The sequence below is a fragment of the Lissotriton helveticus genome, chromosome 12 (genome assembly GCF_964261635.1).
Source record: "Lissotriton helveticus chromosome 12, aLisHel1.1, whole genome shotgun sequence".
In the NCBI taxonomy this organism is placed as follows: domain Eukaryota; kingdom Metazoa; phylum Chordata; class Amphibia; order Caudata; family Salamandridae; genus Lissotriton; species Lissotriton helveticus.
Window position 1 is genome coordinate 534419154 of NC_136073.1, and position 19086 is coordinate 534438239.

The window sequence follows — 19086 nt, forward strand, 5'->3', positions numbered from 1 at the left end:
TACATTTTCAAACATATACTAACACATACTTACCTTCTTATACAATCATTGATACAAGTACAGATTGATCTGCACAGAGTCACACACCTCCCAGCTAGCCACACACACACTCAGTCTCCCATACAAATACTTGGGCAATCAATCAATAACCCATATAGTTACTCATATAGCTACTGATCAACACATGCAGCAGTTTATAGAACAACAGACATAATGATGCACAAATTAAGACAGTTTAGTCACTAACCCATGCAGTCAGTGAGACACATTTAATCACTCACTCATACAGTCAGTTGTGCACCTACTAAATCCTTCGTCCAGACACTTACACATCCACTCATTCTTCAATATGTAAGACATATTTAAACTTTATAGAAACAAAAAATCACTGGATGTTGTTATCAGTGATGTCATCAGTGATGTCATTTGAGATGTCATCAGTGATGTCATCAGTGATGTCACTGACCATGTCATGAATGATGTAATATGTGACATCATCAGCAGTGGATTGCGGGTGCGCGATATATAGTTAGTGCAACTAACTATATATGGAATTTCAATGGTTTTGTGTGAGTAAAATAAGGTTTTCTAAATGCTAATTCCTAACTATATATGGTCTATAACCTATGGTTTTTTCAGTGAATATATATATATATATATATATATATATATATATATATATATATATATATATATATATATCTCTCTCTCCCTCATCCATGTGCTGAAAGGCGATGTCCCAGGACCATGCCTGCTGAGCAACAGCACCGCCCAAGCCATGGGTCTCATAACCATGACATATGACACGGAAAGAACGAAAAACTCATTGAGTATAAGCGAAGAGAAAACGCAGAGACCAGAGAAAGAGGAAAGGAATGGAAAAGAATCACTGAGGGAACAAACACAACGAAGGGTGGCAGTAGAAAGAGAAGAGCCTACGGAGATGGCGCCAGCTGGCCCACACCACTGGACACATGGCAAGGAGCTAGAAGCAGACGAAGAGAGGCTCTCTCTCTCTCTCTCTCTCTCTCTCTCTCTCTCTCTCCCCACAACAATGAGTAAATGCTGTAAAGGGGCGAGGGGGCGAAAATGTTCAGTAGAACTGTACCATGAACATTTGTTTGCAACAAAGGGGGAGATGTCGTGACCCGACAGATAGGGCGACAGGACAGGAGGACACTAGGACCCTGTGGGTCATGAGGGAGGTGACCAGGTCACCGGACACCACATCCGGTTAGGGACAGGAAGGACGGCAGATTGACCAGGACGGGTACTGGGACGGACGTACATGTAACCAGCTCCAAGAGAAAGTAATAAAAGAAGCATTGCGTGACCAACCTGAGTCCTGAGTCTGATTATTGCCTGGCGCCCGACAACAGCGACACGACAAAAGGCTAAACTATTGAGATGCCAATGAATTTTAAATCTGAGTTTTATACAGAGTATAGCTGATTTCACACATGTATGTAACGCCACAAATTTATTGTAGCAATATTAATTAATTGGACAAATACATGTATTACTTACTCAAAAAGGATTGTTCGCTGAGCTATTTATCAGCTCTTGTTGAATTATAAATATACACTACTGACCATAAAAGTGTTTTGATGCAAAGTATTTTGTGTTAAAAAGAATACATTCATGAATCTCTGTTTCCTTATGCACTGGTCTTAATTGTGTGCCGCACATTCTAAGGAGAGATCGGTTTGCTTACTCTATTTAGGGTATAACAGAGTTGACTAGACATCTATTTATTTGTACAGTTTTGAAAAACAATACTGTCAATTTACGCAGCATATCCTTTTGACACTAGTTTGGGTTCAGTAACAAAAAAAATCAAAGGGCCAGAGTCTATGTCGCTACCTAAAGTATTCAGACATTTGCACCTATAGGTTTACACCAATCTCCGAGTGCAGATTTAAAAACTTCAGGAATTCACAAATCTTTCAGAGTACTCATGGAAATTTGTGACAGTTTAAGTATTCCAGGAGTACTCCAGAAAAAGGTGTCTTCTCTCCTAATTATGTTTACACGTAGGCCGTTCTGCTTAAAAAAAACTCTTCACTTTAGTGCAATTGCACTTTTTCTTCTCAAGGAAAATATTTCTCTATGTAGAATCCCTTACCCTAGACCAACACCAATTTTGGGGATAGTCACTTCACATCTTGAATAACTTTCATGAGTGCCCATGACAGAGTGAGAGTTATGAATAATTTTGTGATAACTCAAACACGTAAAGTTTCTGGGTCTTTGTAAACTGTTCAGGGTGTGTCTAAGCTGGAACACCCATCCCAGCTATTGGCTACAAATATACTAAGGCGTAGCCTTACATGTTAGGTTATGTTACAGGATTTGTAAAGCGCATGGAGACCCGCAAAGCATCCAAGCGCTGATTGAGTAAAAGAAATGTTCAGCAGAGGCAGAAAGAATCATTCAAGAGTAATGTTACACATTAGTAAATCGCATTAAATGTGCAAATACCGTGTTTTCAATTATGGAAGGGCATTTCTAAATCAAGCTATTTAAAAGCTGAAGCTTTATATGCATGTTGTGTTGATGTAAGGCTCCTTAACATTAACTTGGGTGCAGGAATGGCTTGATTTAGGAATGTAAATTCACAATTGGGTGATTCCACAAATGTCTCATTCCTTCCTGGAATAAAATTAATATATTCATTCCATTCTAGGGCAGCAAGAAATATATGCCCAGTGTGCGAAAGATAAGGGAACACCCCAAGCACTAATGTGGTTGAAGTGGAAGGGGTGTCTCCTTGGGAAAATATGTCATTGAAATAATTCATTACATTTATGCAGGCCCTAAGGTACACTGCAGGACAAAATGCTTTTCAGATCGAGTACATTATACAGGACTCCCATCAAAAAGTGAAATAAAGTACTTAAGCAAAGACATACATTTCCATACAGCACCTAAACAGCATAATATTGCCAACATAAGCATATGCAGACTTGCAAAAGAAGTCCCGTTCTCACAAATCATGGATTCCCTAATCTGGTTGAATCCTGTTCATTAAACATACATTTTGTTCATCCAAAACGCATTGTAGCAGTACTAAGGATGGTCTCTGTGGGCAATAGGGTGACAGATTTAGATATGGGCAGAAGTTCACCCTTCTTTACATATTACCAATAGAGCAGGTCAACCTTGAACTTGGTGCTGGGCTTACTACAACAAGTGGAAAGGTCAATAAAAAACTCTCGTGAAAGGAGGCAGGATATTGAAGTTGAATCTATGCATATGTTGTGGTTGATAACGTGGAAGCAGGCATGGGTGGCGGTGGACAGTTATTGGCTTCCTCCATGTGAAATGCCAACCCAGGTAAAGGGGAGGAGCGATCTTTAGTAAGGTGGCGAGGACAATCCTCTTTCTAAGTCTGTAAGCATTTAGGCTGACGGTTTTTATAAATGCTTAAATATTTACTATACTCATGCCATGTTACACGTGAGCAGATCCATTCAGAAGTGCAGTCACATTTTCTTGAACACAAACTTTACACTCGTAAATAATGATTTTGCGTTACAAAACAGAATGAAGGTTTTTGCAATTTCTACCACTGCACAGTGGACCCCACATGTAATTTTGTAATTTAATAAATATATATTACTGATTCCGAAGATGAATGTATTATATATACTTCAACTGCAATTAAGGTAAACAATAATCCCAAATGTGTAAATGCTCCTCGAAACTGACATGAGAGGTCAACTGCAAGAAGTGTGAAGATTTAAAAAAATAATAGGAACTTTTGACATAAAAACCCGAAATATACTATACGTGTTCGGTACAAAATGAGCAGTGATAAGCATGGCTTAGTACACTGAAATAGAATGCTTCAGGTGTATCGTGACTTTCAGTAGGAAAGTGGTTCAAGAGGCCGCTGCATTTACTTGAAATGAAATGAGAAACCTACTGGCTAAATGATATAATTGGAACATTCTTGGACTCTTGATTGTTTGCAGTTTGAGTGTCTCATGTGTTTCACAGGAGATGCTCTTTTTCTAACGAACAAAATGTGATATTGGCAATGATAACTAAGACATCTATCCAAGTTTTACAATATTTGTTGCCTGTGATTTTACCCTAGGGTAGTACCACGTTAGCAGGGATCTGGTATTACATATGGATGAAATGTCCACCCCATCTGAGTTTTACATGCTGGAATGAAGAATACGTGCATATTTACATGAAGGGAAAACTGCAATTTGTATCTCTGTTTTGAGAGAAAAAGCTCAGATGTTTAGTCTTCCGCCCCCCTATGAAAATTTAGCCACATATGATCTGGCAAAATCTGTGAGGTAAAAAGCTTGGTCTTTTCCTGATTTAATTCCTGTTGGCTTCTCACTTAGGGTCTACACAACCCACTGTTATGGTACACGGCCCACAATTCGCAATGGAGTAGTGCAGAAATGTAACACTCCGAACTGCTGGGCGGCGCACACATTAGGAAGCAGGAAAGCCTGGCACAGCATTTGAAATATTGGTACTACTGGTAGCGAGACGTTGTATCTATGCTGGATGCACTACACAAGATGTCTGAGTTTTGTCAAGCAAACTAATAATAATAATAATAATAGGGAAGCTTATAAAGCGCCTGGTTACGCACCCCGGCGTGTCCCCGCGCTGTAGTAAGTGGAAACAGCATTCCCTCAGCTCTGCTCACTGCAACTTAGCTACTGTACAAACAGATGGGTCTTGAGCTTTCCCCTGAACCTTGCCTCTGATGGCTCTAGACGGAGCTCCAGCAGGAGTTTATTCCAGCTCCTTGCTGCAAGGAGACGGAAAACTACAAGTCCCATGAAGCCACAGGCCTCTTACAAGATTTGGAAATGAAGGTGGCCACTTTCAATTTCCTGATTATGAGTTCCCCATTGTCCATAGTGTCCTTGCTGGCCAGTCGATATACATTTCTGTTTCAACCTTGTCTTTGTTGCCAGAGTTAGAGGAAACCTATGGAAACTTTAAGAATCAGTTAATTTAACCAACAAAAGATGGGCAACAACTTTACGTTCCTACACTAAAAAACTGAGAATCAAGGCTTAAAGTAAGGCTCTCGTTCTGAGGGTGCCAAAAAGCACTAAGGGCCAGATGTATCAAACAGTTGTACCCATTCTGTGTCAATGGGACGATGTGTTCATACATCTGGCCTTAAATATTTAGTCCAGATGCAAAGTAAGCAATGTAAATTTCAATTTCATAAAGCTTTATTCGGAGCATTTAAAAAACATGTCCATAAAAGCACATATAGTTACAGATACAGACAATTCATACATATTTCATTAAAGAAAACACATAATATAAAAATAGACAGTTATTAATTACGAACAATTCATTATACAATACATATCTCCATAAAAAGAGACACATAATACAATATATCCAGAGGGGGAAGGAATAAATATGTAAAATGTACGGTGTACAAATATTTAAAAACACATGCTTTTCCTGGCGCTAATGGCTTTGAGCAAGAAAGAAGCAGTAAAAAAGCAGATGTCCGGGTGATTCAGGTTAAAAAGCAAACTCATAGCATCCGCGATATTTCTCACTCCAAATCTATTTAACAAAGGCTTCAAGTAGAATTTCCGTAACTCCCTATACAATTCGCATGTCAATAAAAAATGCTTGGTACTTTGTTCTGTTTTATGATCACATACACATGGGCCGATAGGGCGCTTTTTGATGTTAGGGCACGCAACCAGATAATGCACAACACCCATCCTCATTCTAGTTAGTACAAACTGGTGCGAGCCTCTGGTTACATGTGACAAATATGGGCTAAAACCAATAAATTCATTCATGCTATTGTACAGTACACATGTGGTTAGCTTAGAATCCTCTAGAATGTGCCTTTCATTGCAGTGATTTAAAAAGATTGTTTTCACATTAGATTTGGGGATGTCCGAGAGACTATGAGGGTCCATCAGCACATTCATCCCAAATAATTTTTGTGAACATTCAATAACATATTTGAGCCAGGGGATCTTCAGGTGCTGGTCCAATAAAAGACAGTCCGTGATAATAGCTCTATTCAGGGAGGTACCATCACTGAGCCAGATAGAGCGCCACAGTAATAGGGGCCTTAACATAATCAAATCACTTAGGGCTTGAATCCCTGTTTCCTTGTGAACCAAGGGGTTGGAGGTAGACTTAGGTAAACACAAGAGCTTTTTCAGGAAGAGATTCTCCTCTACCTCAAGGCTCTTAGCAGATGAAACACCCCAAACGCCTGCCCCATATAGGGCCGCAGAAAGACATTTTGCTTGGTAAATTTTTAACATGTCTTTAATACGTCTATTCCCCAGCTTCTTGGCGAACAAAAAGACCCCGTTGGAACTCCTAATCATCTTAGTTCTGACTACTTTATGTTCAGTGGCCCAGCTTCCATTATTGGAGAAGGTAATTCCCAAATAGCAAAAATGTTCGACTTTTTTAACCGGGTCACCATCAATTAAATAATGGGTATTGCCTTTAATTTTTGCTTTTCCCGACCTGCACTCCATTACATATGTCTTAGACTTGTTAATCACCAGTTTCCTACTCTTGATAAAAGATGAAAAACAGTCCATCAAACGTTGGAGACCCAAGGGTGTCCTGGACAGTAACACTGCGTCGTCCGCATAGAGTAATACAGGTATATTAAGATTATTAACTCTAGGGACATCCGCGGCGACTGCCTGCAGGACGGATTCGACCTCATTAATAAAGAGAGTAAAGAGTAGGGGTGCTAAAACGCACCCCTGTCTAATACCTCTTCCAATCCCGAACTTGGTCGTACATTCCCCATTGGGTCCATAACGGACACTGGTACGGAGCTTTTCGTACAGGCGGGCTATGAAATATATAATACCCTCAGGAGCTCCCATTTCCAATAATTTGGCCCATAATATTGTATGATCTACCAAATCAAAAGCGCTACTAAGGTCAGCGAAACATAAATAAAGAGACCCTTTTTTTGCCTTGGTATATTTCCCTACCAGTAGCTCTAAGTTCAGGCACTGTTCAATAGTACCGCGGCCTTTCCTAAAGCCAAACTGACAGTTACTTAAGATATCGTTGGTTTCTGCCCACTCCTCTAGTCTTACAAGGAGGACCCTACTCATGATTTTTACCGATGAGTCCAGTAAGGATATAGGTCGATAATTTTTAGCGTCCCCTCGGTCACCTTTTTTATAAATGGGGACGATTATTGACTCTTCCCAAGTAGACGGTATTTTACAACAAATAGCTGTGTTAAAGATTTTGGTAAGCAATGGACCCCAAATCTCTGGTGCAGTTTTATACACGTCTATGGGGACGCCATCCGGCCCCTGGGCCTTGCCTCCTTTACTGGTTCTTATGCTAGCCATGGTTTCTGCAATAGTAATATCTAAGGCTAAGATGGGCCAGCCTTCTCCATGGGGAACTATTTGGTTACTTGAGTCGAAGATGTTAGAAAAATGCTGGATCCACAGTTCCATACTCACATTGGATGTGAGTTCAGGGACCTTGTCGTCTTTTAAGAATGGGCTATTCACCGTGGACCAGAACAGGGTACAATTATTCGTGTCCGCAGCTTGGGTAAGGTTATCCCAGGCTTCCTGCTGTAATTCAGCTTTTCTATTTTTCAAGGTCATATTATATCCCTGTCTAAGTTGGCCCACCAGACTCTTATCTCTTGGTTTCGCTGCAAGAGCCTCTTTAAGATCATTCCGGGCAGTAGAGCAAGCATGATCGAACCAGCCCCTTTTACACCTGGCCTTAGACCCTGCCTCTTTATAAAATTTCTTATTAATGCTTAAATTGATCCTATTAAAGTGGTCGATACTGTCGGGCGTGATATCATCCTGTTCTAAAATTGCCACAATCTCTGTCTGACAACTAGAAATAATGGAATCTGATGTTATGTCCGCTTTTTCCCCCTTCCACCTCAGTCTATATCCATTCTGTCTATGAGGTTCGATATTGACAATGATACCCTGTTCACAGACATAATCATCTTTCCAGAAGGTTAATTCAGTGGACAAACAATTATGATCACTCAACATAATATCGATCACCTTGGGCATTGGACATAGCGGAGCAATGCTTGAGGACATACACATAAAATCAATACTGGTATTAGCGCCCCTTCCTTTAAAAGTAGGTATATTTTCGCCCATGTCGTTTTTAGCATTGTCCATAATTTCCATGTCATATTGAATCAGAAAATTGTTCAAGGTTTCCCCATAGGTGTGATGGGGAAAATGGACTTCAGCTTCCCCCAGTCGGTTATACACACCGCAAACCTTCTGGGCGGATAATGGGCACACACAAACGTTAAAATCCCCCACAAAAATAAATTCAAATACACCATTAAAATTCTTCACGAAATTGTTCAATGCCGCATCTAATTTGTTAATTGCAAAATGTCTAGTGCTGTCGAAAATATTGTTATAAAAATTAATCAGTAAAATATTTCTGCCGGCTTCTTGTGTAAGCCATAAAATTTGTGAATGCGCCCCCACATTGACAAACTTTTTCACTGAGATGGGTAGTTTAACTGAAATTAGCACCATCAACCCTCCTTTAGCTCTACCATGGGTTGAGGGCAATGCTGGAAGCTCATAGGACACATACCCATCAATGCCTTTGAAATTTTTGCACCATGTTTCCTGTAGGCACAGAATGGTATATAAATGCACAAAATCCTTCCATCCTAACGCAACCTCCTTGGCTGCAATTCCGGCAATATTCCAGCTAGCAATGTAACAAGGTAACTTCCCTCTCTCTTGGCTAACATTTGGCAGTTCAACGCTAGATATGGACATGTTATTCTCCATATTAAAAGGCTCTATGTTAGATATAAAATTTGAGACGTCACCCCCTGTCAGCATACAGTTCAAACGCACATCATTGCCTGTTGTATCTATAGACAAAATTACATTTTCATTAAGGGTACTATTTCCTACATCCCTTAGTAGGTCGATCTCATGTCAATCGTTCTGATCTAGAAAACTCAGGCTCTGAAACCTATTCTGGGTTGGAACCTGGTAAACCATTCCATTATCGAACAAAGGGGAACTACCTGATGGTGCAAGTAGGTTGGGGGTATGCATTAAAGATGGAACATTCCCCCCTAACATAGGATTCCCCTTGTACATTGGATAAGTAAATAGACCAGGAGGTGCAAATGAGTTGGGGGTATGCATTAAAGAAGGAACATTTCCCCCTAACATAGGATTCCCCATATGCATCGAAGGGGTAGATAGACTATTTTGTGGACCAAAGGAAGAGTTAGGCATCATTGGTCTATTTGCCATAGATGGATAGGTAACATTACTCAATACCCTCTCCTTACAATTAACATGGGGTTGCCTACTTAGATGGTTGTAAAAGTAGCCCAGTGGTCTAGCAACTACTTCTGTCTCCGACTGTGTAATTGCGGCCGCTCTAAGCAAGACGGTCGCAACATGTTGCGGATATTTAAAATTAATTATCACACAATCCCCCTCACAGACTTTTTTGGTATTACCTATCCAGTTGACTCTTCTGATAGAGATGATTTGATCGGAATAGCCAACTGGATAGCCACAATGTAGGTTTAACCAAGAAATAGTTTTATTCCTCAAAGAATCAGCAGTCTCATGATCATTTGAGGGCTGGGAAAGGATTGGGACATTAGTTAACACCACAACGTAAGGTACACAGTCGGGTGGGAGATCAACTGGGCGTCTGCATATCCTAGTAGGTACCCCGTTAGGTCCCCTTGTCGTATTGGGTGGGGCTGACACCACTGGTGCCGACACTTGCATGGGGGCTGATAGTATGGCACCCGACAATGTACTTGATACCCCAGTATTAGATTGTTTTAATGATCTATCTGCCTCCTGAGTCGATGTGGATATTGGCTGCAGTGGTACTTTGGAGGGGTATTTCCTGGTAGTACTAGAGGGCGCACTAGTTGAAGCTTTAGGCTGCTCCTTATCTCTTGTGGGGGCAGTGGCTGAGCAAGTTGTCTTTTTAATATCGGCTAAAGACTTTTCTAGGTTATCAGCCTGCTTATCCACCACACCCCTTAGCCTAGCTATTTCCTCCTGAAGATCTCCTATTTTATTTAACAGGGGCTCTACCACCATATTAAGTTTACTTAGAATATCACTCATTAGTAAATCAATTTGGTCAGGCTTGATGGAAACATATTTATCTTGGCTCAGAGTTCCTATGTCCTCAGTATGCTCCAAATGTTTGGTGTCTTTTTTCTTTCTTGTGATAAGACTACCTCGCTTAGGGGCCGTTTTTCTACAGGCTCGCATAAATTTGGAAGCCCTACCAGATTGCTGAGGGGTTCCCCTAGCATTATCACATGAGTCATCTTCCCCCCTTGTCGACGTATCTGGAACCATAGTTAGATCAACATTAGTACTATTATCAAACTCGGCTGGGACATTCATCTCATTAACAAAATTGTCTGAGTTGATATAGTTGGTTACATCTACAGATGAGTTCGATGGATGGTCTGCAATAGTACTTTTTCCCAGTGATTTCCTTCTATCACAGTTAATTCTGGAGACCACTTTCAATAGGTAATTGTCCGGTAATGTACTTTGGACTGACATTTTCAGGGCTTTCAGGGCTTGGACTGAAGTCTTAATAAATGTAACTTAGAATACAGGGGGACCAAATGAATTTCCACGATGTGTAGGTCAATTGTACTCACTGTTGTAGCCAAGGGGGGTGGCCCTGCCCGGCCTCCTCTGGCCCCGGACGGCCACAGACGGCCCCGCCCTTGTCCCGGGCTTCTCCCGCGCGCGACTCGCGTGGCGAGAGGGGGTGTCAGCCTTTTACAGGCGCCTCCAAGCGCTCCTCGGCCGTCACCGGCGTGCTCCCGCCCCAGGGGCTGCTGGGGATTGTGGTCCGCTGCCTCGCGCTGCCTCCCGGCGTTCTGATGCGCTTTCTGCAGCGCCGCCGTTCCCCTCACGGCTCCTGGACACAGTGGTAAGTTCTTGGTGTTCCCCCGCTGGGCTCCCGGGGGGTCAGCCTTTTACAGGCGCCTCCGGGCGCTCCTCGGCCGTCACCGGCGTGCTCCCGCCCCAGGGGCTGCTGGGGATTGTGGTCCGCTGCCTCGCGCTGCCTCCTGGCGTTCTGATGCGCTTTCTGCAGCGCCGCCATTCCCCTCACGGCTCCTGGACACAGTGGTAAGTTCTTGGTGTTCCCCCAAGCAATGTATTTTTCCACACTTCTCAGGATCCGATTTCAGCCATAAACAGAATACTATGTTAGGTAGTGGAAGACTGGGGAAGGGGGCTGGGGATAAGACAGATCAAAAGAGAAACTGGAAACCATCACTACCTGGCCATTCAGCGCTTCACTGCCATCAACTGCAGGAGCATTGATATCTAAATATAAAGGACCTTTAATATTTTATCAACCTTGTTGCAGCATCTAAATGTCTTCATTGCCTATGGAATGCCTTCATAATCTCTTTTTCTAACTTTCTAAGCTTAATGAAACGCGGTCTACCTAGAGCTTAAATATAACTAATACCTATGAAAGGGATGTCAACAACATTAAGAACTATTATGATCTTCTGACTTCAGATAACATCCTTCGTATTATAAGAATACTCTATGAAATGGATTATTTTCAAGGTAATAGGTTCATAAATTGCAGTATAACAAACACACATTAGGATTAGCGAATTTCCTGGCACGACACGGAGGCTGATATTATGCAAATCTCCTTTATTACCACAGCTCAGTAGCAACAATTGAAGAATACAGAACTTCAATGAACATTCTGAGTAAGAATAAAGTTCCTTAGAAACCATCTCTCATCCTTCTTTGTTGCTGCTGCTCAGAAAGATAAGTAGCTCTTCCTTATCCTCTGACTTACTTACTAATTACCCCTTCTTTCATTATATATTTACCTTATAAGGGGAACTTCTACATTGGGAATCTTTCCCTACAAGCTTTACTGCATGTTTTATTAATTCTTACATGTTTTACGTTTTATGTTTAAATGTAACCTTGAATATCTATTTATGATATGCCTATCACGCTTTACCTCTCTTGGTAATAGATTTCCTTTCACCCCTCACTATGCCCCTCTCCGGTTCTATTTCGGACCGGTTTCAACGTTTGTTGCCGCTTTTCAACCCCTATTATCCTTTGAATACATGCGTGCGCCGCTTGCCGCACAATGATCGGAATTAGGCAAGCTCACCTCCGTGGTTCTCCCAACTCCCCCTTTACTCGCAAGCGTTATTCCATCTCCGCTCGCAGGGATTTTACTCTGAAACGCCATCCGTCCCGCATTTCTCACTAATTTTCCGACCCCTCGCTAACGTTACTCGAGAGGGGCCAGATTAGAGAAATTGCCCTTAGCAACGGCCCACGCACGCGTAATGCGTGCGTGTCGGCCATTTTAGGAGATTGGGCAATTCCTATTCTTTTCTATTAGACGACCATTTTAAAACATTGGATTAACTTACTGTCTCGATCAAATGACAGTTTATCCCCACACATTACCTGCTATTTCAAGAATCAACAGCGTTTCTTACTGCGAAGACCCAATAATCAAACTAGTTGATATTTAACCATCATATCACTGCGGTTAATACTATCCTAACTCCTTATCTCGGGTAAGGCTTTAACATGTCGGACCCTATCCCTCATATAGAGGGACATCTAGAAAAATTAGTCAACAAGGTCTTTGAGAAGGTCCTTGACTCAATTGACGAAAATATCAATAAAAGGCTTGAGGCCTTACAATCCCCCCACCCCTCTACTAGTGGTACTCAGTCAGGAGCAGTTAAGGCTCCCAAAAAAAGGGCAATATGAGGTAAAGATCGCAAAGACTAAAAAAAAACTAAGACCACCTCCGCCCCTTCACGCCCTCGTGGTGGTGACAAAAATGGTGCCTCGGGCACCCCATGCGTGCAAAATGAAGGCCCAGAGCTCCCTATTAATATTGACACCGAGGATAGTTCAGATGCAGAAATAGACCTGTCCTATTCATCTGAGTTTAACACCGACGAAGATGACTCTCATAAAAGAGGAACAGGGAGCTCAGAAGGGACACCTAAGGTCCCAGAGAAAAATATGACCCTATTAGACCCCTTTGGAGACTCTATGTTCGACCCACTCTTAATTAAACACCCTCTGTCCCCTGAGTGGGCTCCCTCCCAACATGTTGGCGATTACCTTTCATTCTGGCTGCGAAGGGAAATCCCACAAGAAGTCAGGGCAAGACTTCGTTCAGAATGCCCCAGACCTTCCCTACCTAATAAAATAACCACAACCCCCGAACTTGACCCCAAAGTGGTGGCTTTTATTTCTAAAACCTCTCAAGACCCTAGAAAGGGACTAGATAAAGGCCTTAGGTCCTGCCAAGACCGCCTGCTAGACTCAATTGGCCCTATAACAAAAAAATTTGAGATGGCGGAAACAGCTTATCTGGAGGACCGACAAGTCGACCCTAAAGAATTAAGAGAGTGGGTCCAAAGGGCTATATGTTTAATTGGTAATGCCAATACTGCCTTATCTATAGAGAGAAAAAAATGAGTCCTATTTAAGATCGACCCTAAACTAATTGAGTTAGCAAAGAACGATGGGGGTCAAACTACTCAAGGTTTCCTCTTTGGGGAAGAATTCATTAAAGATATGGCCAGATACGTAGGAGCATTTAGCTCTATTCAAAAGTCACAAAAAGATATAAAGAGAGTATTCCAAGATCGTGTTTTTACTCGGGCCGGGAGAATGCGGGGTCGTTGTCCCGGCCGAGGAAACTCAAACTCAAGACCCTTCATGTCTCGTGGTGGTGGCAGATTCAACTCCAACAACTCCAACAACTTTGGACAGTTTAATCCCCAGAGACAAAGATCTTGTGGAAGAAACTTCAGAGGCGAGAGGAGACAACGCTCCTTCTCTTCGGGTAAGAACCTTACCAGACCCTTTAGATACCCCTCCAAAGGTGGGAGGGAGACTACTCCAATTTGCTGGAAACTGGAATTTGGTGACCAAAGACCCATGGGTACTCAACACAGTAAAGGGCTACAAAATAGATTTTATAGATACTCCTTTTCAGAGGAAAACCCCAAGAGTAATAACATTCTCTGGGAAGGAAAAGACGTTAGTCTCTCAAGAAGTTCAAGAACTCTTAAAAAAAGGCGAAATCGTCGAGAGTTTTTCTCTGGGTTTCCTCAGCAATATATTCCTGGTGGAAAAGAAAAACAAAGAACAAAGACCAGTGATAAATCTGAAAGAACTAAACCAATGGGTGGTCTATCAGCACTTCAAAAGAGACGTATTAAGAAAAGGAGACTGGTTAACGAGACTCGACCTAAAGGACGCATACCTAACGATACCTATTTGGGAACCCCATCAAAGGTTTCTTCAATTTACATGGGAAGGCCATCTATACCAATTTCGCAGCCTTCCTTTCGGCCTTTCATCCTCCCCCTGGTGCTTCACCAAAGTACTGCGACCTGTCGCGTCTTGGTTGAGACAAAGGGGAGTGAGGATGATTATTTATCTCGACGATATCCTTATAATGGCACAGTCAAGAAAGACTGTCTCGTCTCATACAGACCTCGCGATACGTCTTTTACAACACCTGGGTTTTGTCATAAATCTAAAAAAGTCATGTATAATTCCTTCTCAACAAACCCAATTCCTAGGGTTCTTGGTAGACACTATCAAAACAGAACTCCGTCTTCCCAGCGACAAAGTGAGGAAAGTCAGGAAAGAACTGAGAAAAACACTTCTTTTGAAAGTTTTTCCCCTGAGATACTTAGCCAAAATCCTGGGCCTTCTTTCCTCCACAATTCAGGCCATATTCCCAGGTCCCCTACATTATCGGGCTCTACAGAGACTGAAATCGAGACACTTGAGATCCAACGGATCGTACTCCCAACTAATCTCACTAGACCAAGAATCAAAAACCGAGCAACTTTGGTGGCTCAAGAATTTAGAAGCATGGAATGGGAAAGCCATTTTCGGAGAACTACCAGATCTAATAATAGAATCCGATGCGAGTTTAGAAGGCTGGGGTGCAAGATGCGGGAACTTATCAATAGGGGGTTGCTGGACCCAACAAGAAAAAGAATTACATATCAATTGCTTAGAGTTACTAGCAGGTTCATTTGCGGTTCGTTGTTTTACCCAAGATTCTATGAAATGCTGCGTAACTTTACGAATGGACAATGTGTCTGCAGTCCGCTATGTCAGCAAACTGGGCGGCCCTCACTCCAAAGACTTGACAGACTTAGCGAAGGGCCTATGGAACTACTGTTTGAACAAAGGTATTTCAGTTGTAGCGGAACATATTCCCGGACTGAAAAACGAAGTTGCAGATTGGTATTCCAGATATTTCAGGGACTCCAGCAACTGGAGGTTGAACAGAGATGTATTTCTATCCATCCAATCGAAATGGGGCCCATTCAAAACAGACCTATTTGCAGACCGTATAAACACACATCTGAAACAATTCTTCAGTTGGAGGCCGGACCCTCAATCCGCGAAAGTAGATGCCTTTTTACAAGACTGGACAAACCTAGCACCTTATGCCTTTCCCCCTTTTTCAATGCTCTCTCGACTTCTCCTTCACGCTCGACGTTACAAACAGAGCATGGTCGTGATAGCCCCTCTCTGGAGATCCCAAGCGTGGTTTCCTATCATTCTGGAAATGAGCATAGATTTTCCAATTTTAATTCCTTCCTTCATGGAAATCCTCCTAGATCCAGAAGGTCATACACATCCCCTTGTAGAGCAGGGCCTTCTAATTCTGACGGCATGGAAGATTTCAGGAGACAATGGAATGTGCCTGGACTTTCGTCAGATGCTTTCAGACTCATTTCAGAATCATGGGCATCTGGCACAAGGAAAGCCTACAGATTGGCATGGAACAAATGGGTTCGCTGGTGCTTTCAACAATGTTATGATCCCATTTCAACTGATCTAGTCAATGTTATCAATTATCTTTCGGATCTTTTTACTTCAGGTCTGTCTTACAGAACTGTTAACGTTTATAGATCCGCAATTTCAGCCGGTCATTCTTTAATTAACGGAATATTAGTTGGACAAATCTTCTTACTAAAAAGATAATGAGAAGCATGAGAGTTATAAACCCTCCTGGCCCTAAATATACCACACTGTGGGACGTCACTCTTGTTCTTAGGACTTTATCGTCATGGGGAGATAATTCTTCTCTATCTCTTAAACGCATCTCTTTCAAAATTACTGTTTTATTGTGTCTGGTATCTTTTCGTAGAACTTCTGATGTTAAAGCTTTAGACATTTCAAGTAGGGCTTTTCAACCCGAAGGAGTTTGTTTCTACCTTAAGAAAGGAACAAAGACCATGTCCTCTTCAATTTTCTATCCCTTTTTCTCTGCGAATTATAGACTCTGTGTGGTCAAATGTTTAAAGGAGTATGAAAAAAGAACTAAACATCTAAGAATGAATGAATCACAACTGCTGATTTCTTATAGATCTCCTCATAAGGGAGTCTCTTCCCCAACTTTAGCCAGGTGGGTTAAGAATGTTATGCATGAAAGTGGTGTTGATATTTCTGTTTTTGGTGCTCATTCCTTAAGAGGTGCTTCAGCCTCAAAAGCTTTCTGTTTAGGAGGAGGGTTACAAGACATCCTTAGGGCTGCAGATTGGTCAAATGATAGTATGTTTAAAGCATGTTATTTCAAACCAATACCTAATGTGATTGATAATGTTCTTAATGCACTTTAAACTTGCATAATATGGCCTCCGTGTCGTGCCATAAAATTTAGCTTTTTCACAGCCTGCTGGGCAGAAAATCTGGATTTTATTAAGGACACGGAGGCTAATATTATCCCACCTCTTTCTTCATACCCTCCCATTTATATGATTTTACGATGTTTACTTTTTCTTTCAGAATAACCTCGTTCTGGATTTTAATTATGGAATTTGGATCTTCAAGTTTTGGATCCTCAAGTTTATCTCACGTTGATCTTTCTTCGCAGTTTGAACAAAGAAGGATGAGAGATGGTTTCTAAGGAACTTTATTCTTACTCAGAATGTTCATTGAAGTTCTGTATTCTTCAATTGTTGCTACTGAGCTGTGGTAATAAAAGAGATTTGCATAATATTAGCCTCCGTGTCCTTAATAAAATCCAGATTTTCTGCCCAGCAGACTGTGAAAAATCTAAATTTCCTGGGCAAGAAACCATCACTGCCTTAATATAACATGCAATAGCATGTATGTCAAAGAAGAATGATGAACTGTGTGAAGGTATGTGGAACTTGTCCATTCTTTACATTAACAGGATGTGCAAATATGAGCTCATAACACTTTAAGGATAGCTCCTGAAACAGTACTTTAGTATTGAAGGTTAAATTATGAACTCCATTTGAATTCTATATTACTTCTTCATACCCAGATCAGTCTTTCGTTGACCCAAATGATGACCAAAATCTAACCTGAACATAAATGGATGACCCAGTTGGAGGGTTTCCTATGTTTTGTTGAATAATAGTTTTAAATTATGATTTCGGATCATTAATGGGTGCTCAGTTCAGTATTTCGCAGCATGCATGGGGGCATATACATGTGAAGTCTCATGTGTGATTTCACAATACCTGCATATTTGCACAAATATAGGAAGTGCTGTCATTTACTGGAACAATTTAACTTTCTTATCCAGGCTGCATATGGAAAGGGGAAAATAGAAGAATATGGAATTGAAGGCAGGCACCACCTGAATGATGACAATACTTCCCTTTTCTAAACAAGCATTGCCAAAGCCAGCAGGGCTGGCCTTGCCTCACCGACGTGATGCTTACTTTTTATTTTTTTTTATTTCAAGCACATCACGAAAATAAATATATATCACTGTTAAAACTTGGTAACTATATGCTGGCAATAGGAAACATTTAAATGTAAATCAATATAATCAATGCATATAGAAAATTCAATAGAACTGCGTGGGTGCAAAATAGGAGCCGGTGAACATAGAACACACATAGAAATACCTTTTTGTTTTAATGCAGATCACAGGAATATATGATTCTTCCTAGAGCAAAGAAAAAATACTATTAGTTTTGAATTACTCAAGCACAAAAACATACTTTCAAAACACAAGGATGACAACAAAAAAAAGAGGGTAGAAAATGGAAAGAAAATCATTGGCAAAACAGTTTAATGGGGCTGTCACTAAAGTGAAATTGTTGGCGGCTGCATATTCAGGTGATCATTACAAAAGGCCATTATTCTTAAAATACAGAGATTTTACGGGATCCGGGAGCTTACTGCCCCGCATGCCGCTTGAGGAATCCCTGCTGTGGCACGGCTTGAGTGCAACCGGGACATCTGTTTTCCTGGATTTAGTCATCATTCCATGGAATCCCTAAACAGAGCAGTCTATATCATTTCTTATCGGTGTCGGCATTACTCTACCATAATAACTGGGAGCTTACGGACCCGCATGCCGCCAGAAGAATCCCTGCTGCAGCAAGGTTTGAGTTAAATTCTTGATCCTATTTGAACTTCCGTAACACACGCTGAATAACCTACTGATCTTTGGACATTGGACGCTCTCGCCGTATTCTGACTTTCATGAGCGCTCGGAAACATGTTGTCTGTATCAATCTCCAGTTATCTGCTGTTGAGCTGGACTCAACATGGTGTGCTCTTCTATGACTGGATAACCTACATTAAGGTTGTTTCTTGTGTTGTCCCACGCTATAGATCTGTGCTGCCCTGATGAAGGTGTAGCCCACACAGGGCCAGACACCGAAACGCGCGTTGGCGCCGAATAATCTCGTGTATTTGGATCTAATGACTATTTACAACTGGGAGAATACACGAGAGCTCCCTATACCTACACCATCTGGCTATATAGGAAACTTGATTGTTTTGTAACTGTATATGCTTTGCTGCCTGAATGGGTTTGATTGTTAGAGATGTCTGAGTATGTATGTATTTTTGGAATTTTGAATGAGTGTTAGTATTGAGAATTGGTTTGTGGGACCGACTTTATATTAAATTTTTTTATATATGTCACATATTTGTCTTTTTCCTGTCTCTTTGCTAATTCTAATTTTGATGAAATCAATGATAGTAAATACATATATACTAAAAA